Raw genomic sequence first — 6,341 nt, forward strand, 5'->3', positions numbered from 1 at the left:
ACAGTAACAGATTGACTTGTCATCATATGAAGCAATACCTAGTTAAGACTTTTTGTATAGTAAATGTCCTATATTTGAACAACTAATATCTTCTTTCAATGGTTTGTCTCATTATATGATTAGGCTGACTGTGCCATGTATTACATTTCCATTGAAAAAATGATGTAGGGGTAGATGAAAGGAAACAGTCCTGTATTTATAAAAATGCATAACATATTCTGCTATTCTGCTATCCATTGCACAGCGAAGAAACCAAATTAATTTTAATGCATTTACATAATTCACTATGGTAATATATCTATTAATGTAACAACATATATTAGTAGAAGGTAAATGGAAAAAGTGGTGGAAAATTATACACAACTCAATTCAAACATGATCTTTTCTAATACTGTTACAGTAGTTCCCATGATGAAATAAATAATTTCTGCATTAAAATCTAATGTATATTACCATTCCCCAGGGCAAGACTGTACTAAGACTTATTGCTATTAGAATATTTTAATCATTCTTTTCTGCATAACACTGAACTCTTCACATTTATTAGACCGTGAAGTGACCAGTTATTTACAGGTACAACCCTTGGCAAAAATTATAGAATCACCGACCTTGGATGATGTTCATTCATTTGTTTAATTTTGTACAAAAAAAGCAGATCACAGACATGGCACAAAGCGAAAGTAATTTAAAATGGCAACTTTCTGGCTTTAAGAAAAACTAAAAGAAATCAAGAACAAAACATGTGGTAGTCAGTAATGGTTACTTTTTTTAACAAAGCATAGGGGAAAAAATATGGAATCACTCAATTCAGAGGAAAAAATGATGGAATCACCCTGTAAATTTTCATGCCTAAAAATAACACCTGCATCAAATTAGATCTGCTAATTAGTCTGCATCTAAAAAGCAGTGATCACACCTTGGAGAGCTATTGCACCAAGTGGACTGATATTAATCATGGCTCCAACAGGAGAGATGTCAATTGAAACAAAGGAGAGGATTGTCAAACTCTTTAAAGGGTGTAAATTATCATGCAATGTTGCAAAAGATGTTGGTTGTTCACAGTCAGCTGTGTCTAAAATCTGGACCAAATACCAACAACATGGGAAGGTTGTTAAAGGCAAACATACTGGTAGACTAAGGAAGACATCAAAGCTTCAAGACCGGAAACTTAAAACAGGAGATGCACAACAAAAAAAATGAAGAACGAATGGGTGGAAACTAGAGTCAACGTCTGTGACCGAACTGTAAGAAACCGCCTAAAGGTAATGGGATTTACATACAGAAAAGCTAAACAAAAGCAATCATTAACACCTAAAAAAAAAAAAAACAAGGTTACAATGGGCTAAGGAAAAGCAACTGTGGATGACTGGATGAAAGTCATATTCAGTGAAGAATTGCGAATCTGCATTGGGCAAGGTGATGATCCTGGAACCTTTGTTTGGTGCCGTTCCAATGAGATTTATAAAGATGACTGCCTGAAGAGAACATGCAAATTTCCACAGTCATTGATGATATGGGGCTGCATGTCAGGTAAAGGCACTGGAGAGATGGCTGTCATTACATCTTCAATAAATGCACAAGTTTATGTTGATATTTTGGACACTTTTCTTATTCCATCAATTGAAAGAGTGTTTGGGGATGAGGAAATAATTTTTCAAGATGATAATACATCCTGCCATACATCAAAAACTGTGAAAACATTCCTTGAAAAAAGACACATAAGGTCAATGTCATGGCCTGCAAATAGTCCGGATCTCAATCCAGTTGAAAGTCTTTGGTGGAAGTTGAAGAAAATGGTCCATGACAAGACTCCAACCTGTAAAGCTGATCTGTCAACAGCAATCAGAGAAAGTTGGAGCCAGATTGATGAAGAGTACTGTTTGACACTCATTAAGTCCATGCCTCAGAGACGGCAAGCTGTTATAAAAGCCAGAGGCGGTACAACAAAATACTAGTGATGTTTTGGAGTGTTTTTTTGTTTGTTTGTTTTTAATGATTCCATAATTTTTTCCTCAGAATTGAGTGATTCCATAATTTTTCCCCTATGCTTGGTTTAAAAAAGTTACCATTACTGACTACCACATTTTTTTTCTTGATTTCTTTTAGTGTTTCTTAAAGCCAGAAAGTTGCCATTTGAAATGACTTTAGTTTTGTGCCATGTCTGTGATATGTTTTTTTTTTAAACAAAATTAAACAACTGAATGAACATCCTCCAAGGCAGGTGATTCCATAATTTTTTCCAGGGGTTGTATTTATTTTTTTAATAAAATAGTAAATACACCGGCGCTCCAAGAGTTATTAGATATAGGAGTGGGGGAAGCTGCTGGTGCCTAGACGGCTACTGCGCCAAGCCTGTCATATATATATACAGAAAAGGGTAAAACTGGGAATTAGGTCACCGCGCTACCTATCTCCCAGATAATAAATATACAAAGTACCCACAAAGGGGTTAAAAATAAGGCACTTACCAAGTGTTTGAGGTGCCAAAAAACTTTGGGCTGCGGGCGTTTAGTGGAACGCTGAAGAGGTGAAGGCGGCTGCTCCTCCGTAAGTCCCAGATGAGGAGGTCCGGACGGCAGCGTGAGGTGGCAGGCCCGGGGGGGAGCGTCCTCCCTATGGGCGCCAAGCTGCTGCGTACACGCCGGGAATGTAAACGAGCGACGTCCTGGCCAGGGACGCCGCTACACTGCAACGAGGAATAGGGGGGCGTGGTCTGGGTGACGTCACCCGGAGCTACAAAAAAATGGAGCAGAAGATGGATGCCGGACAGGGCCTCTATTGCCTACGCGTTTCGAAGGTCACCGGACCTTCTTCGTCAGGGCTAGAGGTCCCTGGCTGTCTGCTGCTCTATATAGGATGAAAAGCGCCGCCCACTATTCAAATAAAAAAACTGAATATATATATGTGCATAAGGATGTTGCTTAAGCTGCAGAAAGAGGCTGTAAGTTTGTAAGTCCATGGGTCCAATAGAATCTCTTAAAAAGTATATAGGTAGTCTGTGTTACTATGTATTAATATTTAAAAGAATTTTTATTTTTATTTAATAAATACATTAAAAGTTGCGTTAAAAAATTATCTTTGAACAAAGCAGAAGATAAAAAAATATATAAAAAAAGGGAGAAGGGGATTTTTATTTATTTATGATTGATACATATAAAGGGGGGGAGGAAAGGACACAAATACTAATAAAAAATCATACATATATAACTATTTAAAAGCATTGCACCAACTTCAATGGCAAAACCCTTTAATTTATTTATCAGTATGAAGCAGTTTTTGCGCAACTTGTCCATTAAGAAATATTTCCTTAAAAAAGCACCACAAATCCCTAATACTGTTTCTCATGAATACATACAGACGTCTCTATCTAATCCCTCTACATTCCATCCTGTACAAGAATACTCAAATGCCTTTCGATCCTTTGAGACCGCAGTCACACAGGACATTAGGAGAATGAGGAGAAAGAATCCCAAATATATACCCCAAAATTTAAATAACTTTGAACAAAAGGCACTACTGGACCTACAAGCAAACCATGATATTATTATACGTCCAGCGGACAAAGGGGGGGGGATTGTTATTCTTAACAAAACCACATACCAGGAGGAATCTGATAGACTCCTAAATGATGTAACTACCTATAGGAAATTAAATAGCGACCCTACTGAACGCTATACCAAAAATTTGAATATTTTAATATCACGAGGTAAATCTTTGGGCATTATAAACAAAAAAGAATCTTTATTTATTTTGAATAAAACCCCCAGTGTGGCAGTATTCTACTATCTCCCTAAAGTCCACAAAGATGCAATGCGCCCACCTGGGAGGCCTATTATTTCAGGCATTAATTGCCTGACAGCTAATCTGTCACGCTATATAGATACACATCTCCAAAGATGTATGCCTATTATCCCTGCATACCTTAAAGATACTAGTCAAGTGCTCCAATTATTGGAAAAAATCCAATGGGAAAGTGGCTTCACATTGGGGACACTTGACATAAAATCATTATATACAGTAATAGACCACTCAAAAGGATGTGAAGCGGCAGAATATTACCTTAATAAATTGGCCATCCACAAGAAACCACAGATCCAGTTCATTGTGGAAAGTATCTTATTTATTTTGGAACACAATTATTTTACCCATGATGGCCAATTCTATCTCCAAACACGAGGTACAGCTATGGGCACTTGTTTTGCTCCCAGCTACGCAAACATCTATGTAGCAAAGTGGGAGGAGCTACATATTTCACTCACCAAAAGCCCCAACACCGGTTTAATTATGTGGAGGCGCTTTATTGATGATATACTATTCATCTGGAATGGCCCCCAAAGAGAACTAGATGTATTTATCGCGAATCTTAACTCTAATGACTTCGGGCTGGAATTCACGGCCACTACCAGCAAATCGGAAATAAATTTTCTAGACTTAAATATTTTTATTGAGAATAATCAGATATTAACCAAATGCCACAATAAACCAGTAGATTCTAATGGATTTATTGACATTTATTGATTAATAGCTGTCATCTACCGATTTGGTTGACTAATATCCCCAAAAGTCAATTTACCCGGGTAAGACGAAACTGCACTAAAAAACAAGATTATATAATAGAAGCAGAACAACTTACCAAAAAATTTTTGGAGAAAGGATACCCCAAAGATCTGGTGGATGTGGCTAAACAGGAGGTCTATGAAATATCGAGGGATACTCTAATACAGAGAACAACTAGGGATAATTCTATCCCAACTTATATCCGTAACCAAATTCATCAGTTACCCATTATCACACAGTTCCACCATGGATACAAACAGTTCACTAAAATTATCTATAAACACTGGTCAATTCTCCAGTCGGACAAAACAATAGGGGAACTGCTACCAAAACGTCCCAAATTTGTTTTTAGAAAATCACAAACAATAGGCAACATCATAGCTCCAACCATTAACAAGGGCCCTGCCAAGAGTATATCCTCAAAGAATCCAGGCTTTATACCTTGCGGCACTTGTACCTGTTGTGTGCGTACAAATTTTAAAAAAATAAAACAACTTAAATTTTTCAACTCTAACGCCACCCAGGAATTTACTATTAAAGACCAAATTTCATGCTGGTCGTCAGGAGTGATTTATTTGATTAAATGCCCTTGCGACAAAATCTACGTGGGTCGCACTAAACGCAAATTGAAGGACCGGTTGAAAGAACATTTTAATAATATAGAAAAAGGCTTTACTGGCCACCCCTTTCTAGGCACTTTAGGGAATACCATGGTAGGTCCACTAAGGGACTTACATTCTGCGGCATTCAAGTAGTCCAAAAAAACTGGAGGGGAGGTGACTACATAAAATTAATGTCACGCACAGAATCAAAGTGGATTTTTATGTTGGAGAGCCTGGCCCCTAAGGGTCTTAATCATGAATTGGAGCTTTATGCTTTTAAATAGTTATATATGTATGATTTTTTATTAGTATTTGTGTCCTTTCCTCCCCCCCTTTATATGTATCAATCATAAATAAATAAAAATCCCCTTCTCCCTTTTTTTATATATTTTTTTATCTTCTGCTTTGTTCAAAGATAATTTTTTAACGCAACTTTTAATGTATTTATTAAATAAAAATAAAAATTCTTTTAAATATTAATACATAGTAACACAGACTACCTATATACTTTTTAAGAGATTCTATTGGACCCATGGACTTACAAACTTACAGCCTCTTTCTGCAGCTTAAGCAACATCCTTATGCACATATATATATTGTTTTTTTATTTGAATAGTGGGCGGCGCTTTTCATCCTATATAGAGCAGCAGACAGCCAGGGACCTCTAGCCCTGACGAAGAAGGTCCGGTAACCTTCGAAACGCGTAGGCAATAGAGGCCCTGTCCGGCATCCGTCTTCTGCTCCATTTTTTTGTAGCTCCGGGTGACGTCACCCAGACCACGCCCCCCTATTCCTCGTTGCAGTGTAGCAGCGTCCCTGGCCAGGATGTCGCTCGTTTACATTCCCGGCGTGTACGCAGCAGCTTGGCGCCCATAGGGAGGACGCTCCCCCCCGGGCCTGCCACCTCACGCTGCCGTCCGGACCTCCTCATCTGGGACTTGCGGAGGAGCAGCTGCCTTCACCTCTTCAGCGTTCCACTAAACGCCCGCAGCCCAAAGTTTTTTGGCACCTCAAACACTTGGTAAGTGCCTTATTTTTAACCCCTTTGTGGGTACTTTGTATATTTATTATCTGGGAGATAGGTAGCGCGGTGACCTAATTCCCAGTTTTACTATTTATTTTTTTCATGTTTATCATTTTAAATTAAAGAAAACAAAGAAACTGATCAAATTATTGGCAATA

Source organism: Ranitomeya variabilis, chromosome 3 (assembly GCF_051348905.1).
Source record: "Ranitomeya variabilis isolate aRanVar5 chromosome 3, aRanVar5.hap1, whole genome shotgun sequence".
Taxonomy (NCBI): Eukaryota; Metazoa; Chordata; class Amphibia; order Anura; family Dendrobatidae; genus Ranitomeya; species Ranitomeya variabilis.